Raw genomic sequence first — 23,429 nt, 5'->3', positions numbered from 1 at the left:
ATGAAGTCTTTCAATTGTCTGTGGCTGCACCCACATGTATCAGCGCACCTCAGTCAATAAAGTCACATTCCGAACTCCAGTATTCACTGTATATGCCACTTTGTTTGTTGTAGTATAGTTTAAAAAAAATCTTCTTTCACGAAACAGTGACTCAGGTCTTCTGTGTTGACGAATACCCCATCAATCTGTACCACTTTTATAAAGTTTAACATAATTCAGTACTTTGTGTTTCATGTTTTAATCCAGTTGTGTGATATGTGGCTCTTTGCTTACTGATCTCAGTGAGCATGGCCCTCTGCCCGCCCTCGGCTATACAGCCAGCAAACATAAACAAAACTCTCGAAGGAGGCGTGTCCAAACTTCTGAATGTAATCATAATTATAATGCAAAGACCTTATTTCAAAAAATTTCCTTCATGTAAGCCAGTTTTTCTCAAACTGCGTTATGATTTGAAAGCATTTGCACTTTAAAATAACTTCTTAATCTCAGATAAGAAATTTCTTAAGAAACTAGCAAAAAAAAAAAAACTAGTTAGATGAACATTAACATCTGGAGCTTTCCATTTGTTTCGGATCCACAAAAGTAACTGGTAAGTAATTTTGTAATTTTCTGACTGCTGGGTAATCTGTCAATGTAACTGAAGCACTGCAGCAGGTAGTTTGGAGAGATTGTATGCATGTAGACAACAGTTTGAATTAGCCATTTAAAATGGGTTGCTCCGTAACTAATGTTTACATGTACCAGTAGGTAAGGCTGCGGAACAGATTTGCCGTTTGTGCCGTTTGGAATTCAAGAGCCAAATGTTGGGGTGACTCCACTCGGTGGGTGGAGGTAGGATGTTTATTTTCTATAATCAAAAGCTTTCCCTCAATGCTATTCATTAAGAGCATCATAAAGGAATTCCTTTTATGATTCTGACACGGTGCACATACGGTCTCCTTATGTCTGTTCACTACATATAGACGAAGCTCAGAGAAATGAATGAACTAAAGAAGCTCCAGAGAGAAGAGCATCATGGGCAATCATAGTAAAAAGAAAAGAAAAAAACAGGAACACTCCACAAAATATAAGAATCAGATTTAAAGGAATAGTTCAACACTTTCGGGAACTACATCAGCCAGCCACAACATTAAAACCACAGACAGGAGAAGTGAATAATATCAATGTGCAGTGTTCTCTCCTTGGAAACCTTTGGGTCCTAGAAGAACAGAAAGCAGATTTTACTTTGACACCACCTACCTAATCACTGCTGCAGACCAAACACACCCTCCCATAGCAGCAGTTTCCCAACATAATGCATGCATCTTGAAAACAAACCTGCTCAGGAACAGCTGGAGGAACACAACAAAGAGTCCAAGATATTGATTCAGCCTCCTAACAAAGAGTGGAATGAGAAGATTGATATTACACACATGCTTTTGTGGAAAACTATCAAACCACTGCTAGCAGCTGATTAGCTCAGCTTAGGTACTAGCAGCATTTTTTCCCCCAGACAGTAGCAGTCACTTCCATTCTTAATGCTAAGCTTTGGTAGTTTAAGATTTAGTGCAAGGATATGAAGTGCCACAACCCTTTTTCTGATTCCACAAGAAGGTTTTAAATGAGCTTCTTCCCATCCGGTATAACAATAAAAATTTTGCTTCTATGTTTCCATCAATGTTCAAAGATCAAAGTTTACTTAAATAGTGAGAAAATATATCAGACGAAATTCAAGATCAATTTGACCACACTACTTGTATACAAATAGTTGGTTCATCATAAATAGCAGCTAGGAAGGATGATGATGATGATAACTGATGTAGCAAAACAATTTCCCATTTTCTTATCTTTACCACAGGAAGGAAAGAAGAGAGCGCAGCAGTGTGATAACACCCAAAGAGTCAAAAAGAGGAGCTTCTTCCCGCAGGCGATACGGTCTCTCAATCACACCACCACACAGTACTGACCCACACATATGGTTCTTACACACACACACTGGACTTTCTGGACATTGTTTTTGCACAACACTGGTCACTATATTCTTCATTTCCAGTTAATACTTGTACAGCTGCTGTTATTGTGTATATATTTATTTATATTTAGATTTCTTCATACATTCTTATATAGTTCTATATTGTGTATTGTGTATTTTGTTGTACAGTTATTTTATTTTCAACTTTAATTTATATATTTTATCTTATTCTTCCCAGTTAAATTTACCCTTCATTCTAATTTGTGTTGTACAGTTATTTCATTTTTAACCTTAATTTATATTTTATTCCTTCCTAGTTAAATTTACCCTTTTTAATTTTTCATATTTATTTCCTATCTTATTCATAGCCTTTTCCTTTTTTTGTTTTCTTTAGGTCACGAGCAGTTGTCCAAGCATTTCACTACATATCGTACTGTGTATGACTGTGTACGTGACAAATAAAATTTGAATTTGAATTTGAATTTGAAAACCCAAGCCAGCAAGAAAAGGAATATAGTGAACTTGATGGAAATATGGAAATAAGTTAAGTTATTGATAACACACTTTTAATTAAGAATGTTATTAGATTAAGTAGTGTTTCTTATTACAAATAAAACAATAAAGAGGTAGGGAACATGACTAGTAGGCATTTAGACTCATACACTGAAGCCTGATCTGCCAGGGCAGCCCCCTGCCTCCACTCCAAGATGTCTGTGGGTGCAGACAGGGTGGCAACAAGAAGCCTAGCGGCACAGGGAACCATTATGTGTACAAGATGTGAAACTTGAATAAAAACTCTTTTAATCTTGCCTTGAGCTGAACTAGAGCCTGATTGAATCTGCGATTTTAGAAAGAGGTGAAAATGCACAATTGTTATGGAAATTAAAGACAACCGGAGTTTGCATCTCATCGTATATTGTTTCCATACTTGCTGAAATCAAACTAAAAATGAAATTGCCCATCCACAGAGCAAAATGACAGATCGATCGATCGATTGGTTTGTTATATGCGCAAACACAGGAGAGGAATAGATTCGTATTGTTAATCATAACCTTTTAGGACACGGATGAAACGCTGACATTTCACCTTCATTTTTTTTCCCCGTTCAAGTCAAACCTTCCTTTCAGTCTTTTAAATCTATGCAGACCTGTCCGCTCAGTCATATGGAGGAAGGATTATTGTTTCATTGCCTTACATTGATTTTCCGTGTTGCTGTGCGTGCACCTGCCTCAAACATCCTGGCTACAAATGCACAACACCAAAGGGTGTGTTTTTCTTCCACACATTGATTTTTTTTCTTGAAGCATTGATCTTGCCTCACTTATCCTCATCACAAATCAAACAGAAAATAGAACACTCTTTCAGTGACTAATTGCACTTTGTGACACGTCACCTGATTTCCCCAGCAAATCTGATGGGGCTTTCATTCTTGATGCAGCAAAAAAAAAATAATAGTCCAAACCCTCCCTCCCTAGCAGAGGATGTTTTCTCCCCCTCTGAGGAAAGCTGTGGGAGGCTGAATGTACCCTCTTATCTGCTTTCATCACAAGCAACCTTAGCTGCTATAAATGAGGCAGGGCAGTAGAGCTTTGCAATGGTAAATAGGGTGTCTGATTGAAAGATTGGCCCACCTTGCCGTGACTGTCAGGAGGCCTCATCCGAGCGCAGGCAACCACAAAGCTCACCCACTTGCCACTCCGTGACGCCCAAATAGCCTGGGACGGGACCCGTGTCTGAGGAGATTGCTTTCGGGGCGTAGCGACTGGACCCTGATAGAAGAACACTTATCTCTGGGTAATTACTCTCTGTGCACAATGAATAAAATGAGAGACAGCTCCATAATCTAAGGTCTGGCAAGCTCGAAGATTACACAGCCACTCATATTATTATTCACCGAGATTAATATGCAAATATGATAAACAAGCGAGGTTATCTTTGGCTTGTCTTGATATGAAGTGAGAGCTGTCCAGTTTTATTTTATGTGGAAATTTATTTCAATTTAATTAGTAGAAGATTTGGAAAAAACAAAACAAAAACACTTTTATTGGATCTGCACGGCTCCTTTGAATCTGGCATGCACACTTCAGAGAACGTCTACCAATCTGGGTCACATGCACACAAGCAAACCAAGAATGCAGATTTGATTTCACTCCTCAGGAAGGTGAGAGTGTCACTCCATGCTCATGGATATTTGTAACTCTCTGTAGTCCCTCGTCTTTGTGGAGGGTATAAGACTTCCCCACTCCATTGTTGAGCTTTGTAATTGGCTGTGTGTTCATGACAAAAGAGGCTCATGGAGGGACTCTGATGAGAAACTGCCTCAATCCAGCTCCTCTGTTTCTGGATGGGCTTAATTAGAATTGCTGCAAAGACCCTAAGGGTCCGGAGAGAGGGCCCATTTCATTTTCCTGTTGTCTTTTGTCGTCCTCACATCGTTTTCCCTAATTATTTCAGAGCTAGGAAAATCTGCTCAAAGGATTGCTTAAGTGTCTGAAGAGGTCAGTCTCTTAGATGACGCAGAAATGTGCGAGCAGAGCTGAGGAAGAAGTAAAGTTTGGGAGAGAAAAAACTAATTGCATTGGGGTGCTGCAAAGGATAAACATTCTTCATATATAATGTGTCTGTTCAACCAGTGCAACTTATAGCTAAATCCGATAATTATATCAGCGTTAAAGACCAACATTATGCATAACAGCCCAAGATTGGAATTCAGCATTGTACCAGATGTTGTTTTGCATAACATTTTCTGATATGAGATACAGTTTTTCCTGCTTTAAGAACACAATAATGAGTATTTTCAGTTCTTATTGTAGGTCAGCATTTCGACAGATTCATGTGGTAAAGGTGATCTGCAGTGAAATTCAGATTTATCATTATGGTTTGTCAGCACACAGTACTGATAAACGATTACTTTTCTGTGTGTGAGATCACTGCTAATTCTGAATAACCCTGAGGTACAAACTTATCTGCATGTGTGTAAATATGACTGTTTTCTACAGTTGTTACACTATAAACTACTGAGTTTATAGTCTTTGGTCATCTAAATTTAGAGGATCGTTAGCTAAACTTGCAAGCAATTGTTTACTTTACATATCCTCCACATTGTACATTAGTAGTCCGAGATGATAAGAAATTTGCTAGTTTTAAAACCAGTTTTTGGCTTATTTTAAAAGGGGCAACAGTCTTGGCAGGTGGGGATCTGACTGCAGCCCAATCCATAATGCATTCAACACCCAACCCCAACCTATGTGCCTGTTATAGGGTAGGCCCAGTTGGGCCCACGGGGTAAAAGTCAGCCATGAAACGCTTCCCCTTGTTTCCCTTTTCCAGGCCTGGACCAGGGTGGGCCCAGGTAACCCTGTCCCTGGACAATATCCTTTGACAGATGTTTTCTCACAGGGTTTTTTTTTATTATTGATATCTTGGAGTTATTTACAAGTGAGGGAGACTGGAGCAGGAAACTGACAGATTGCTGTGGTGTCTGTAGTGATGCAGATACTATACCAGTCTGTCAAAGGGAGAGCTGAGCCTGAAAGCAAAGCTGTTGATTTAGCAGTCGACCTACGTTCCTACCATCATCCATGAGCTGTGGGTACTGAACAGAAATTCGCTTCTGATGAATGTCTGGGATCTTCGTTGCTCATTCAGAAGGGGCTCAGAGAAAAGCTTCTATTGGACACACCAAAAGGAGCCAGTTGAGGTGGTTCAGGCATCTGGAAAGGATGGCTCCTAGGCACCAAGGACTGGTGTGGCATTGGCATGTCCTACCAGGAGGAGACCCCCAGCAGTTCCAGAGCAAACTAAAGAAATTATTTCTCTCAGCTGGCCTGGAAATGCCTTAGTGTCCCCCTGAAAAAGATTGTGGAGATTACTAGGGTGAAGGAGGTCTAAGCTTCTGTGTTTAGACTACTGATCCCACAACCCTGACTGGGTGGCAAAAATGACTGGATGTCTCATTGGCTGGTTTTAAAGGGGACTTAACATATAAACAAGTCTCAAAGATTGTGAAATGGCTAGTGCAACACAATTTGTGTATTAGCTTGATTTAGAGTAGCCTGCAATACACTGACAGGGTGAAATTGTAGCTGAGCAGAAGACATCAGATCTTTGACGACAAAATTATTGTTGACAAAACAATTCAAAGTCAGGATTATTAAGAACAAAATTAGGACAAAACAATAATAAAGGGCAGGGATAGCTCAGTAGGTAAAGTGGTCGCCCCATGATCGGAAGGTCGGCGGTTCGAATCCACTTAACGGCTACCCTGAGGTACCCCTGAGCAAGGTACCGTCCCTACACACTGCTCCCCGGGCGCCTGCTTAGTGGGCTGCCCACTGCTTCACTGAGTGAATGGGTCAAATGCAGAGAAAAACAAGTAATTTCCCCATGGGGATCAATAAAGTATCCATTATTATTATTAATATTTGGTCTTGTTTATTGCCTAGCGTCTTTTGGCAAATGACTTACATAAAATAAATGAATGTGGGGAACTGGAGACAGACTTTAACCATAATTCTACAAAAAAAAAATTGTTACAGTTGAAGAATAATGAAGAACAACAAGCTAAAGGCCTAACAGCCATCAATAGTACATACAAATAATAGGATGTGGTTAAATACACACATGATATCAATATTTTGTTTTCCTAAATATCATCATAGTTAATAAAGGTACATTCAATCTTCCTTACTAATGATCAAAGAAGTAACATTTCCAGTCCGGAAATGCAACTTACATGCAACACGTAGATACATGGAGGGCAAACCTCTGGGCATCAGCGGTCCCTCACTGTGCAATCTGGATCACAGAATTCCTCCTATAATGAAAGAGGCCACAGTGCCATTACTGTACACAATATGAGGCATTCAGAGAAACTGTTACTTGGAGCAGTTAGTCACTTGACATAAATAACCTTAAGAGTAACAATTTACCTGTCGAATTTTGCGTGCAAAGCCAATCACATTTGTTCCTACTACACATACTGCCTGTACTGTAGTAGAAAGCTGTTTAGTGGGGATGTTGCGCTGTATGAGGGTGATAGGAGTAATCAAGAAGAGGAGGGGGCTTCTCCATAGGAAGTTCCTGCAAACAGAGTGCACCCACTTTTTAAACCCCATTTGTCTTGTTAATGCTCCCCTCTGATTACCTGATTGCACTGGATGACTGTGGAGAAATCTGATTGCGTAAAATTATATAGAGCAAACTTTTGATTGGGGAGGGATCTGGCGAGCTTGCTGCCACCATTGACAGGCTTTGTGAAATTTGGCCTCGCTGATTTGAAATCAGCTAAGTGTCACGTCCCATAATTGTAATCAGAACTTAATTTTTCATCCTTGTTCTCTTTTCAGAGCACAACTTTTCTCACGCAAACTTTTCAAGCTTGAACAACACTGCAGCTATGTTCTACATACAATAATAATGCTCGAAAAGGATTGTCCAACGAGACCTAATCCACACCTTTATGGGTAAATGACTCGATGTTCTGCGTGTGTCTTCAACACAGTATATAATCAAATCATTAGCTTGCTCGCCACAGTTTACACATATTGCCTTAACCATATATACAGCGCATGTTCTCGCCTTTTCTTACTCCATTTTGCACTTGAAAGCCTCTTTTTTCAAAGGACTGAACCTCTGCTTGGTCTTCCTATCACCTGGATCAAAGCTGTTTAAATTCAATCTAAGTAAAATAGATTTAATTCATCTTTATGCATCAGCAGCTGAAACACAAGTGGAATTTTTACATAAATGCTTTCAAGATTGAAAAAAAAGCATTTAATGGATCAAAAGAATTATTAAGGTTATCTGTCTTCAGTCATGCAATGAATTTTTGTTATGACGGCTTTATTCATTTCTCAAAGTCAACACTGGAGTCTACGGGGAAAGAAATCTGCAGTGCAGTATAAGTTAATAGGCAAAGCTGAATATTTCTTCTTTATTAGGTTTGCGATTCAAGGTAAATTAAAGATAGGCTGATTTATTTATTTTTTTAACATGGGTGCTGGTGACATTTCAATGATTGGAACATAGTCAAAGGCATTCACAAATCTATACTTCCACAACATTGCATACTCTTCATTAATTAACTTCCTATTGATCACTGACCTTGCCACTTCAACGTATTTTCAATTCACACATCGGCTTACAATTCAGCCAATGTGTGTTCCAGTAAAACACAGCGCAGGAGAAGAAATAAGTGGTGAGGTCAAGTGGGAGTTAATTTAATGTCGGTATGTTTAAAGAAAATGCAAGTTTTCATAATGGATTTTTCAGAAATGTAAAGTGCAGTTTTGAGCTGAAAGACCCGTGCAACTGCAGGCTTAGGAGGCTGGAGGACGCGATGGAGTCTTTGTGGGCCCGACTCTGTCACTGCATTTGAATCATGAGCCGAGCTCAGTTTTCAAACTGAAATGTCACAGCTTACAAATGCAAAAAAAAAAAAAAAAATAGGTAGATTTTCTAGTAGTGTAGAGTGCAGGAGGTTCTTGTAAAAAGATTTTAACTTTAGCTGCCAGGAAAACATTCTCCATCCCACCACACCAACAGCAACCTGACGAAAAATGTCAGTTTGAGTGTATTAGCTGATCTGCAGCCATACAGCAGAAATCTTAGCAGAGAGACTTAATCCCCAGTCACCACGTGCCTAGTTTTGGTGAGCCAATGCCCACTGCAGCTATAGATTTCTCTTCTTGGCTGACAGGAGTGGAACCCAACCTGGACCTCTGCTGTTGTAGCCCATCCTGCTTAAATCCGAACATATTGTGCAGTCTGAAATGCCTTTCCCCCTCATCGCAGGTTCTTACTACAGGCTCTCCAACCATTCTTCTTTAACCCCTCATATAAAATGCATTTTCATCCCCCAGAAACTGCCCTGCTCTGTGAAAGTTGTTTGAGATGGTTGTGAGTGAAGACCACAGAAGGCCCAACCTTGCACGAAACAGACTTCTTACATCTCCCAATTGAAATGCACAATCCTAGCTATGGTGATTGCTGTAGAACAAAAACCTCTGGCCATCATTCATCAGTAGTGAGTGTAGGCTGTCAGTCTGCTGTTTACCTCAGCTGGCAATATACTGCATCTATGTCTATTTACTCTGGAGGAAGCTGTAAAAGTTTGTTGATATGAGTTGGTAATTGAAACTCTTCTGCCTCATGACAGGGATAGTGAGGTGAGTTGTTGGGATCTTGAACTTTTCTTTCTGTAAATTTTTGCCGTTGTTAGCTTTTGTTAGTGAAACAAATTCTAACAACATTGGACTCAATGCTCATGCGATATAAGGACGCAATTAACTAATCTGCTGCTAATAAGTAATTACAATGATACTGGGAATAAAAAAGTATATTGATACATGTTTTCGTGTGTTAGAGCCCAGAAATTAGTTCAGGAGATGAGGAGGTAGAGATTGAGATGGAAATAAGGGAGGAGAAAGAGCAGTTGTGAAGGAGGAGAAAAACAGATGTTAAGTGGTCGTATATAGTTTCAAAGTGCTATTTGAGATTTTTAAATTAAAAGAGATGTAAAATTTAAAAGGCGTACTATGTATGTGGATTGTCTCTAGGCACATACATAAAAAGCAGTTAGGCAGAATAATGAGTCCCATCCTAGCCACCGTTTTCAAAATGGGATAAAGATGGCAGCTTCTACAAGCCGGCACCAACTCTGATGTGTTTTTAATGGATTAATTTTAAGTTTATGACAATGCTTTACATTGTTGGAAAATGTATTTTAACACTAATCAATATATATTTATGAGTAAAACAGTATTTTTTCTATCAAAAAAACCAAAAATTTTTTTTACTCTATTGTTAAGGGGTGTACATGCAGAGAGAGACTAGCAGCAATGTGGCAATCATGAAATAAAGCGCAAACAAACACCAAAAAGGCATAGGTGGTGGATACTCCTCTCAACTCTGAGGTAAAATCTAAAATTAAAAAAATAAGAACATGACTGTTACCAATGCTGGAGACAAATATGGGCTACAAATCAAACCCAAAGGCTTTAGATGAGGACACTGCTTCAGAGCTCTTCCAAATTAAAAAAAATATGGTGAAGTCTACTAAGTACTATATTGGAAGCTCCTTTTAGCTCATACTCGAGGACTAAAACATTAATAATCTTTTTCCAGTGAGAAAAAAAAAAGTGATGAATGATGTAACAAACAGTCCTCTTCCAAGTCTTCCAAAAATATTAAATCTTCTCTTCAAGGAGACATAAAAGTTGTTTCTGGTATAAAGCTTACATGTTTTATGAAAGCTGAGGATAAACCAGTACTTTGTATAGGTCAGGGAAACACCATGAAAAGATTAGATTATAGTAATAGATGCTTTTGCTGGCTGTTGGATTGAAGCGGGGAAACAAACCATTATCCTTGCTTGTATTGGTGACCCATTAATCCTAACATCATACCGTATCTTCAAATGCCACCTGAGCATCACAATTACACATATTGAGTCTTTAGCCACCAACAACAACACTGATCCACCAACTATGGCAAAACTGGCCACCGGCAGACAGCAGCTCTCTTTAGTCCATGTAAAGGTCTATGTGTGCTGTTGAATACGTTACAAAAAGTCCCCCTCACACCCCCTTTGTGTTAATGAATGAGAGGTTAGGAGTGACAGTCCCATTTCACTAATGCCATAACCCACTACGTCACACACCACTATCAAAGGACACCTTGTGTGTAACTGAGACACGCCAGCAGCTTTGACAAGAATGACATCACTTTATGCCATGGGAATGGGAACAGCCTGTCAAATTACACTGAAGATAACATTTGATCCTTGGTAGCTATAAAATAACATCTGCAGCCTTAAGATAAAACTGTAATAGGAATTATACCTGTGTGTACAACTCAATACAACTGGCCCAAGTCTGTCATCAGAGAGAACCTTCAACTTAAAGAAACAGATCACACACACACAGACACACACTAAGCAGACAGCAGTATGAGACAGACCAACACTTAGCAGCTGCCCCAGTCCTCTCCATTTGCATAAAGCAAGCATCAAACAGTCAGCTGGGCAGGCCTGTAGCATTAGCACAGTTCCTTTCTCCCATAGTCTACGTTTTCTCCTTGTTGACTACCAGACAGCTGACACTTAGTGAATTAAATCGAATCATAATGACTAACTTAAAAACAAACAAACACCTTTATAATTTCTTTACTCCAAAATTTTAAAAACAGTAAGACCAAGGTCCTGTATTATATTCAGGGCACTGGACGTGCTAGTGTGGTGGTCCGTCAATGGCTATAGGTACTGACCTGTGTTCTTATTAGGGGTGGGTTTTGATAATCGATTTATCGATTAAAATCGATTCTGGCTTGGATAACGTGATATCGATTCATTAAAATCCTGAATCGATTTTTTAATATGAATTAATTTTGCCCAAAACGCCAGAATCTCAGGTTAAACCTCACAAAATTCCAACAACCACCAAACAGCTAAAACAGTAAATGAGAGCAGGTACACGGATTCTGTTCACAATCACAAGGTCCCGAATCGATTCGGATCGATTCGGGACCTTGTGAATCGGAATCGAATCGATTCTAGAAATCAGTGACGATACCCAGCCCTAGTTCTTATCTTGCTGTTTCAAAATAAGAGCAGCTTGTAGATACTTTACAGAAATTCTTGGAATACCTAAAAGGCTGCGAGTGCTAAATCATGTTGTGGATACGGCAGCATGTGCAATTTCCTGTATTTAGGACAGAGTAGGGTCAACAAAGTTGGGGCCTCAGAACATTTAATGTGGTCTTGTTCAAAAAACAGAAACCGCAACAAAGCAGACGCTTGTTTTTGATCCAGTGTGCCTTTTTATGGAGTGAGGCTGTGTAAGCTGAGAGTGTCCTGTAAGACTATTTGCTCTGCGCAGAGGAAACACCCCTGTAAAACTCAACAGCTCCTCAACATTTTGGACTATCTCCATGTGGCATTCTTTTTTGACTCCTGAGCCTCCAGCCACCTGCACGACTTGTAATAAAACTGTCACAAATGAATGAAAGTCTGGGCGAGGGGGAGGGGCAGCAGGGGGGGTTAACACAGATGTCCAAATAAAGTGTGAATGATTCATTTTGCCAAGATTAGCGGCATTCTCCGGCAGAAACTTTCCCATGGCAAAGGAACTCCGCTGCTTTCATTACTGCCCCCGTGGATTGTCATCATAAACTGATTTTCTCTCAAAGACAAATTAAATTGCATATGAAATACAACAGAAAGAACAAGAAAGTGTCTGTTTCTCCATTTTCGTCCACAGCTCACAGTCCCTCCCTTCCCTTTGTTGTCCTCTTTTTTTTGTCAATTTCCCATGTCTCTCACATCTAAGTGATCCAGAGTGTTCAAACTTAAATTAAGATCTCTGGCAAGATAAACAGTTAAAACCAGTTCCCATAGTTACGGCTCGCACAGCGTGGTGATTGCATTATAATCCGACAGCAATCAACTCTAAATGAAACAGGGATGATAAGGCTGCTATTTTCTCTGTGTGTGCGTGTGTGCTTCAGTGTAGCTTATTTCTTTTCCTTTGTTCGACTTAGATTTTTATTACCTTCCAATCAGGTCAGCTCCACAGCAGAGGCTTTTTGGACAAACATGGCCATGATGTGGGCAGAATGAGATTAAGATGCTACAACAAGGCCTCGGTGAAGGGCCTTCAGCTGCTGTGGAGCGTTCAGTGTCCCCTGATAACTCAGAAAATGCTTCAGTGTGAAAGTGAGTTTGCCCTTCAACTTTGAGCAGAGTCTCATCCCGCAATCCTTTTACTTAAATGAAAAATATATCCACAGATTGCGACTGCAAACATGACTGCTTCACATAATAAATGGACAAGACACGAGATAAAGACATTAAGAAATACTTGGCCAAAGTTCCTTATTAAATTTAATAAGAAAAATGATTTAGATGTATTTTATTTAGCACCAATTAAACATTTTTATAATCAGTCTTTGTTGTATGTTTTTGGTCTTAGGCACAAACCACAGTAAATTTAAAGGAAGATATCAAGTGTTATTAAAAGGTTTAGGCCAAACATCTTCAAAAAGCTTTATCTCTATATACACTTCATAGCCAATTCATTAGGTATACCTTACTAGTACTAGGTTGGACATCTTTTTGCCTTCAGAAATCTCTCCATTGAATCATATTTGTTATTATATCTGGCTCTCTTCCACAGCATGTCTTTTATCCTGTCTTAATTCCCTCACCCCAGCTGGTCACGGCAGATGGCCGCTCCTCCCTGAGCCTGGTTCTGCTGGAGGTTTCTTCCTGTTAAAAGGGAATTTTTCCTTCCCACTTTCGCTAAAGTGCTTGCTCATAGGGGGTCATATGATTGTTGGGTTTTTCCTCTGTATGTATTATTATAGGGTCTACCTTACAATATAAAACGCCTTGAGGTGACTGTTGCTGTGAGTTGGCGCTGTATAAAGAAAACTGAAATGAATTGAATAGAACTGCCTTCATTCTTTGTTACTAAAATTCATCAAGGTATTGGAAGCATTCCTCAGAGGTCGGTATGGTTGTTTCCTGCTGTAGCTCATCTTGCTTCAAGACACAAGATTTTGTTTTCCTATTAGTTCAAAGCAGTCTGGCCATTCTCCTATTGTTTCAATAATGCATTTTCACCCAGAGAACCAACACTCGGTGGATATTTTCTCACAGCGTTCTCTGTAAAATCTAGAGATGGTTATATAGGAAAAGCTCAGTAGATCAGCAGTTTCTGAAAATAACCAGGCCAGCCCATCTGGTCACCGACAACAAAGTTTCATTCAAATTCACTTAATCACCTTTCCCATTTTTATGCTTAGTTTGAAAACCTCAGCAGGTCATGTGATTGGCGATTAGATATTTGCATTAATGAGGAGCTGAACGTGTGTACCTTATAAACTGGCTGATGAGTTTATAACTCAACTAAACATTTTAAAGTAAGTGATTTTTTTCCTGTTAACGTGGTAACATTGACAAGAGAATCCTGGCCTGGTTGATTTGAGAATGCGTGCATGTTGTATGTGCACCATTCACGGTAATCACTGGCTTGTAATCAAGGCTGTGATTACCGTGGACCTAAACATACTTGTGATATCAAGAAGACAGTTGAGATAAAATTGCAGCCCTCAGATGAATTTAAACACATAATTTTTTTTAATGCAAAGCTGGCAAAAGGTTGACTCAGGGTTACCAAAATGGAACGTCATCTGGCAAAAGGTTGTGTTATCCGCTTTGACTTGCCCTAACATCGGTAGTCAGAATAAGTGATTGCATTAACCTGGTTATCAAAGCGCTAGTGTTAACCCAGGGTTCTGACTATGAGCATGTTCACGCATGCCGCTGGCAGCATCTGACCAGTCATGCTGACTATTGGACCGGCAGCTGAAAATAAGAAATGAACTATAAATTTTACAAATGAAGAGGTTACAAAGATAATACAGAATGAAAGCAACACAGATGGTCCACTTTTGTCAATAAGACTGGAAAAGCACCACCATACTAAATAGATTTAGCCTGTTGAGAAATAAGCTAGTTGTCGTATGAAGCCTATTAAAAAAGTCAACCAACACAAAAGTTGGTTGACTTATCAATATCACAGCTCTGTCATTAAGACACAGAAGATACTGTTAGATTATAATTGAGTATCTAATAAATTCATCTTTAAAAGACACTCTTTTTTTTTTATCTCTCAGCTGCAGCCTCAGTCATGTTTAAAAATAAAGAATAAGTAAAGAATAAATATAAAAACAGAATTCAAAATGAGTCTGCGGGTCAGCAAGTACAAATAGCTGCTCTGTTTTAGGATCTTAATGTTTATGCAACAATAGAACTGTTGTAAAATCATTTGTAGCCAACAGGAAAAGAATAAAATAATACAATTGCCTCTTATGAATTTCTATACTTATATATTCATAAGATGCTATTAGAAAACTTTAGACCCTTCTATTGTCAGCACACTCTAGGAATGGTGACATGATTTTCCAGAGAACTGATTGGTCAGAAGGCAGTGATGTGATACCTGTTGATCTCTAATCTGTAACCCAACTTTCTCTAGAGCATGCTTGGTTCACAACACAATTTACCAAGGTGATATTCCCTGATACCCGAAATACTGAAAACTCAGGATTAATCCAAAAGTTATCTGGATAAAACAAAATTCTGCCTCTGGTCATCATAAACCTAAACTCTGCTGCTCCTGTTCATCCATTCTGGTGCATACAGGTTTTGTACGAAGCCATGAAAACAGGAAATGAGTGCACAGAGGCACTTTAGTGGTATGTAAATACCAACAAGTCAGCTAATTAAAAACAAAACAAAACTGTGAGTTTTGAAACAGCTTCATCAACATAATCCACTGAACATCTGCAGATTTTAATTTATAAGCATGCTTGTGTTAAAGTCACACTGAAGATACCCACCCATCCTCCCAGTGAGGTTTTCCAGTGCTATAAGATCTTCTTTACCTCCAGACACACTGTAGTCATTAATAAATCTACAAAAGGCACCTGACAAGCAAACATCTGGACAAATAACCAATGATGTAAAAAACTGGCTTTTTTTTTTTTTTTAAATTGAAGTGCATAATCCTAGCTATGGTGGCCACTGTAAGACAACCAACTCTGTTGGCTTTTGATCTGTAGTGAGTGTTGGCTGTCAGTCAGCTGTTTACCTCAGCTTTAAGCTTTCAATATACCAAGTATCCACTATTTGGACTGTAAAGAGGTCAATATGAGTCAGTGAAACTCATTTCTCTCTGATGACAGAGTTGAGTTGTTGAGGATATTCTGAACTTTTCAGTCCTTAAGCACTGCTGTTTTTGCCAGTGTTAGCATGGGTTAGCGAAACTGTGTTTGAAGTGGATCCAAGTTGAAATTTTGGATTCGGATACTTAAAAACAAAACTTTCATACTATTTGAGAATAATCAAACTGTTTATCAGAGGCAAAGTGTGATTTTTTGGGGGGACACTGGAGTCTAACATTAGGTGATGCAATGTTAGTTTAGGACCAGCTGGTGTTGTTGTTTAGCAGGTTTGCCAGCTGTCCAGAGAGAGGAGGGTTGCATGTCTAATCTGATGACAATAAGTAATTTCAGTAGTACCATATTCTTTTTTTCCATTGAATAAGCTCAAAAAACACTGACTGAACCTTTAAACTTTTGAGACATTCATTACCCAGCTGAAGGTCCTTGGAGTTTGCAGTAAAGTAGAGCCAAAGTAATACAAAGTAACGCATGTTAAGGTCTTTCACTCAAAGACAGCCAACACCTGAACCCTTGTGCACATTTCTCTCCAACATCAGTTTCCCATGGCCTCGACACTAAACAGAGACACTTCCCCGCTCACTCTTTCATGTCTGAGACTTGGTGTCTCTGTGGGAAGAATGCAGCTCGTCTGAGATGTCTGCAGGTTGTCAGAAAAAGAGGCAGAGGAGCGAGGGGAAGGCGAACCCCGAGGCACCCCCAGGACAAACAAGAGAGGCATCTGTGAGTGGAAACCACCGTCAGTCATCTTAAAGAAATTATCCCCTCTGCCATGTCCCACTGATCACCAAGGACCTGCATGATCGGACTGCGGTCTCCTCACAAACAGACAAAACCCTCTTTCATTATTGACTTGTTTTAATCACTGCTTCTCTCCACTTGCTTCATTTGAAGTTTTAGATGAATCGGTAAAGACGGCACAGGTAGATTCGGCCTTATGCTTCACTGAAAGGAAAACGAGCAAAGTAGAAGAAATGCCACTCCCAAAATAAACAGCAAGATCGAAACAAAGAAGCAGCGCTGTCACTCACGCTGCTCCGTACTGTATCACAGAGACTGAAGAACAGTATGCAGCACACAGCACATCGCTGTAAATAAAACGGGAAAGAGCAGTCATTCAGTAAAGTGGGGTTAGAGCCAAATGAAATATGCTCCCAATTATTGCAATGGGTGTAAGGAGCTAATAAAGTGAATGTCCCTACAAGACACTGAACCCTAATGGATCCCAACTAATTTGCTTTGACTGATGAATTTCCCGCTCCAGGTGCGTGGGGTTGAATAATTATGAAATTTATCACAAGACATTGAGACTCATTAAGGATTCGCGACATTTCATTAAAGCAACGTTGTTAGAGGCAGCACATGGTGTTCTGTTTGTGTTTGTACGTGTGCGCATGCAGAGAGTCTGAAATAGTGTGTAGAAGCAATTATCCAACGATTAAAGCACTTAAAGGAAAGGCTGTTTTTGCTTCTCTGTCATTTAGTCTGAATTCCATCATTTCACGTCTCTCTCCCTCTCTCCCTCTCCCCCCCCCCCCCCCCCCCCCCTCCTCTCCCGTCACTGAAATGTTTTCTGGCTCTGTTGTGCACATTCATTACTGTCAAGGGCTTCGGGTGCATTTGGAAATGTGCACCCTGATCCATCAAAAAACGTACAAAATCCATTACATTTATAGGAAAATGTCATGACTAGATGGTTTCATTACGTAGCTTTACGAAAGACGTCTGTCTCTCAATCCTGACCTGTACAGACTTAGCACGGTTAATTTAGGAGAGCAAAAGTCCCCCTTTTATTTAGAAAAGCATCAAATGACAAAATGTTTGTTGAAAGAAAAATAGATTTAGATATCGTGTGAGGATATGAAAGTGACAAACCACCAATAATGCCACCAAAAGAAAAAGGAAATAGTATGTAGGAGCAACTTATAACAAAAATCTTCTTGTCCTGTGATGATTTATGACCTACATGTAAGTAACCAGTACTGTCCAAACGCGGTAGTCTCCCCATTTTCCCTTTAAATAGATTTAAAATGCAAAAACTTTTCTGATTCAAACCATTTAGCTTCTCCCAAAAAGCAACATAACATACCAACTTTATATATAAAGCACTTTAACTTAACTTCAGCAGGCACAGGAGATACAAAGTGATGTACACAAAAATGATTAAATACATCGAAGGCCAAGGAGTATAAATGTGTTTTACGATGAGTTTTAAAATCCAGCAAGAAGAATTTGATGAGGTCAAACGGTAAAGAGATGTAAATAGAGGTGTAACTTTGATCTTAATGCTGGAAACAGGCGACTAGCATTGCTGGGACAGTTTGTTTTAAAAGAGTACTGTTAGGTGGTCTTGGGTGGTTAGTTAAGTTAGACATAGAGAATGTAGCCTTGCGAGAGTTAACGCCATCTCAGTAAATTCAACTGCAGGAAATGGAAATTCACACCATGTCTGCCAAAGATTCAATGTAGCGTCAAAACCAAGATCATAGTTGTATTTGCCATCAATAATCCGTAGAATAAGAGAGACATGTTTTGGCCCACCAAACAAATGTCCTAATACACCGACCTGAGGGCAGTAGCTCAAACTCCAGTTCATGCTTCAGTTTATAAACTGACTGCAGGTGGAAATCTTTAGTTGTAAATGCTCCACTGTGTTCACTAGATAGTTTTTCATGTTTTGTCCAGGGCAGGTAGCTCAAGGTGACTTTAGCATTTTGTTGTCTAATGAGAGAACTGAGGCTGAACCAAAGAAATAGAGCTCCGGGCCAAAACAATGAGCTTTAATTACATCTACGTTAGTAGCTTGCAGTGATGTAAATCGGACATGATGCTTTCAACCAGGATTCCCAAGTTTGTATCCCACGTGGATGTAATTTAATTATTCATTTGGGTTTTTTTTGCTGGATCTATAAGATTATTGCATAGATTTGAAGAGACCCTTTCACCACCGACTTCGCTCAGCAACAAACTTCTCCAATTTCTTTGTTAACACAGTGAATCCTGTTCCAGGCACTAGTGACGAACCCACTGCCTTTTTAATATCCATTTACCCACATAATGAAAAGAATGCCGACATAAATTACTGGTGTTTTCAAGATTGCTTGATCTAATTAAAAAGATCTCTATAAAAAGAAATAATTCGAAATTGCACAAACGTAAAACTTTCCTCCGACATAGAAAACAGTTTTTTGGTACAGCTGTGAGCAAATCATTCCAGTGTAGGCTATTAGACAGTGATGGACCAGAGGTTCAGTTAAGTGACTTGAATTATTGTGATCAGCTCCAGTTGCTTGTGTCTGAACACCTGTTTATCAAAGTGGCCATGCCCTTACCTCCAGTATCCAGAGGGATTCTTTAAAAAAATAAACAACAGCCAAAACTTAACATAAACTTCCTTTAAAATACTGTAAAACTAGAAGGCAACAGCAAATCAGAGTCTGTGGGGACTGACTCATTTTTTTTGATGGCTGCCTGAAGTGGCCATTGAAAAAAGCTTCAAGAAGCTTCCTTTTTTACCTTTGGGGGTTGTTGCTTGATTGGAACCATATATACAAGGGTATCAAACCCTAATTCTAGTAAACCTTATCAGCTCATGTCCCATTCTAGTATCAATGGAACAAACTCCTTAGACAGTCTTTGTTTTGCTATCAAAATGAGCTTTTCCTGTTTTAGTACCAAATAACACCTTATCACTAAACAGCTCTCTAAATACAACAGCTTTAAATGTGTGGGTTTTTTTTTTTACTTAGTATTGTACATATAAGGAGCTGCCGGCAATACAAGTATTGCCGGCAGCTCCTTATATGTCTTATTTTATGCTAAGCTAGGCTAAACCTAACTTCAGCTCTGTTTATTTAATGCGCATTGACACATCAACCTCGAATGTCACCCTGAGATGGAAAACAAATAATTAAATTTTCCCAAAATGTGGAGTGTCACTAAAACCAAGAAATATCTCTAATATTGAAGTTTGGATAATGGACTCTGACTTAGTATCACTCTGCTTTCTTTTTATGTCTAAAACTTCAGGCCACTGTATTGTTGCTGACATATTTTTCAAATTTCTTACTCCGGAAAAATCAGAAACTTCCAGCAGAGGTTTTAACTAACCCCTCTGACACAGATGAAGCATTTATTGAGCTGTTGATTTCTGTTTACCTAAGCTTGCTTGTTCTCTGTTTAATTACAAACGATAAATGAATGCGATCAATACCCCCAAATAAATGAAGTGAGGCACATTTTAACGTGGGAATATCGAGCTAAACACTTCAGGCTGTTTCATTGTTTCGTGACCCAAGTCGAGTTGGAACCACCGCAGCATACCACAAAACAAAGCAACGCAGCCGTGACCTCAGATTGAAGGGTTTGATGAAACTTTAGTCATTCTGAATGTGCTTATTTTCATACCATTTCTGCTACATATTGCACAACTGTATTCTACCATAACCATAAAGTGGAGTGATTTGCTCTGTAGTGAGCTGAATGTGGTCGGCTGGATTCTTATTTGTTGTTCTTTTCGTGTCTAATTTACCTCCAGGCTTCACTGCTATTAAATGTTTGAGCAATCGAATCAACGAACAATGCGAAAATAAAATGTGGTTATCTGCATTCCACAGGAGATTTAGATGGTATTTAACATAATTTTGCGTGCTACGTGTAGGTACAGCCATGTACAACCAGTAATCTGTTAACGCAGTTAAGTATAGTGGCTGGGGAAGAGACAGACAGCTTTTAGCACCTTTTGAGCAATAAAGGGGATAAAATGTGAGCAGAGACCTCCTGGGTTGGACAAATGAAGCCAGTGTGGAAGTGCCAAAGCTGCAGTTCCACAATTGGCCATGGGACAGACTCCAGAAAAGAAAAAGCTTCACACCCTGGTATAAAGAAAGGGTTTGGTTCTCTGTAGCAAATCCTAGGCAGGCTTCACTGTTCAGCTGTAGTAAAAACCAATCTAAGTTTCACAGACAAATGGGTGATGTCACAGTTGCTACATCTGTCTTTCAATATGTTACTTGCTGGCCACACAATCAGAGTGTCAGCACGGCTGTGGTGTTATAATTCGCCACAAGTCAGGATGTCCAAATGCAGAAGCAAAAGCTCAGTCAAAAACACAAAACTTATTAACAATTAACAAGCCGGTGATACTTTCAAAAACACAGCCAAACTTAAAAGGGAATCCTAAGCAGCACCAAAACCAGGAAGCAATACGGGTTAAACACTAGAATCTCAACAGAGGATCTGATAAACACAACTGGGGAGAGATGACTATGTATGCACATGAGGCTGATCACACGATGAGAAAGAGGAATGAGTACAGGACTGGTGACAGCTTAGGACACAGCCTAGCCAATTTCTTCCACCATAGACTGTAAAAAGATGAATGGACTCATTCTTATATAGCGCTTTTTTACTCTAAATGAACTTACTCTAAACTCTAAATCAGCCACCCCTACCTATGACTGATGCATTGTCCCCACTTCCTTTCACTTTACAAAAGAGACGCTACACTGTTATGGAAATGATAGTGTATGCTGCCATTCTGCTCCTGTGACCAGATTCTGTGCAGTAGTGAGTGGAAAACACTGCCTGACTTTGAGTGGTCAGTAAGAATGCAAAATTGCTATATAAATCTTGGGCTATTTACTATTGAGTACCGCCTACTTGGCCAAATGTGAGCATAGATGTGCTATGACATCCTCAGTTAAAGTTTAATTAAAAACTTTTGGTGTTTGCTTACAAATAACCCATTTGTAAATTATTTTGGTACCAAAAATCAGTAAACATCAGAAACAAACAATACTATATTTTCTAGTATATTCACATGAATAGCATGCATGATTGCGCTATGATCTGCAAACTCTTCTTTAGCTTTGATTATGCCACATGTGCCAAACTCAAGGCCATGGAGCCAAATTTGTCCCTTGTTATCCAATCCATATATTATTTTAGATTCTTAATAAAATTTTAAGAAAAATTCATGATGAAAAATCTATTTCTTTTACTTGGAAATAGATTTTTACTCTTTTACTTACAGCAACAATTTGCATTTAGGCATTGTCAAGATGACCTGCTGAAGTACAGAATCTGAGAGAATATGGAAAAATGTAGATTTAAGTGACTTGAGGTGAAAATGCCGTGTTGATGCCAGAGGTCAGAGGACAACTACCAGACTTCTTTGAGCTGACAGGAAAACAACAGTAAGTCCACACACACCAAACAACAGATTGAACTGTGAAGCAGATGGCCTACAGCAGCAGAAGACCACACCTGGTGCAACTCCTATCAACTAAGAACAGGAAATTGAGCCTGCAATTCACATGGGAATTCTCAACATTGGATTTTAGAAGACTGGAAAAAGGATGCCTAGTCAGATGAGCCTCAGTTTCTGTTGCCACTTTCAAGTGGTGGTGTCAGAATTTGGCATGAAGCACAGATCCATCCTGCCTTGTATCAACATTTCAGGCTGCCGGCAGTGGTGTGGGGAATATTTCTTGGAATACTAGTATGAGCTCAGCATCATTTAAACACCATAGTTTGTCTGAGTATTGCTGCTGACTATGTGCATTCCTTTATGACCACAGTGTACCCATTTTCTGATCGCAACATGTCACAAACCTCAGATCGTTTCAAACTGGCTACTTGAACATCACAATGAGCTCATAATACTCATATGGTCTCCACAGTCACCAGATCTCAATCCAGTAGAGTTTCTTTGTACGGTGTGCAGATTCCCATCATGGAAAGGCAAAGGAGCACTTTTGTGGCCTGGGTGAAGTATGTGGATCAAACTGTACATGAGAAGGCTATGCAGGGCATGCATTTTTGATTCAATTAAAGCATTTGAACTGACTTTGACAGGCCTGGATTATATAATTATAATAACTTTAAAATTTTGCAAACCTTTGCAATTTCTCAGATGCACAAAGTTGTGTGTACTGGTGTGTTGTGTCTGATCCAGAAAAAAGCACTTTAGATGTTCAGGAAATCAGTTTATCACTTTCAGAAGCATCCTGAATCAACATGTTTTTCGGAGAATGTGGACTTTAAGTGTTCCTTTAATGGCTCTTTAGGTAAGTAACCTTTTACTCATTTAGCAGATTTCACTCAGAGATCTTTGTGCCACCCTGTGTGCAGTCCTAGAGCAGCTTCTCTGTATCTGCAGATAATCTGAACTCTAATCTTCCCTGATCAGTTGGCTCAGCTAACTGAACATCATTCTCTTTTACAGACAACATGTGCAGTAAAGCGAGAGCAACGTCGTATCGCAAACGGCAGACGAGGCCACATGTAGCTGTGCGATCTCAGAATATGAGCCCGAGAGAATGTTGGAGTGGCCTGGATGTTTTGTGTAAACTCTCAGGCTGAAACCGGCCTCTCTGCGGCTCAGTGTCACGTCAATAGACGAGAACACAGAGCGAATCCCAGGCTGAAGTTAACCACCGTGCTCACTGCGGCTCTATTGCTTTTTCCCACAGGACAAGCAGCTTCATTATGAAGCACCGTGGTCTCCTTTTCATCTCAGTGAGATCACCCCTGTGGGGAGTATCAACACTGTGAGCCACATCTGACGCTCTCTCGTCCCTGTTTAAACACTGAAATAGTGTTCAATCATATTGTTGTTGGCTGCTTTCTTTCTTTTTTCTTTTTTTTTCTTTTTGTCATAATGCAGCTGCTTGGAAACTGCCATAGGACTCAAAGATCTCAGCGGAGAAAGGAGGTGATCAATTTCTGA

This window comes from Rhamphochromis sp. 'chilingali' (genome assembly GCF_963969265.1).
Source record: "Rhamphochromis sp. 'chilingali' genome assembly, chromosome: 3".
In the NCBI taxonomy this organism is placed as follows: domain Eukaryota; kingdom Metazoa; phylum Chordata; class Actinopteri; order Cichliformes; family Cichlidae; genus Rhamphochromis; species Rhamphochromis sp. 'chilingali'.
The sequence above is the reverse complement of the archived record's forward strand: the minus strand, read 5'-3'. Positions refer to the sequence as shown.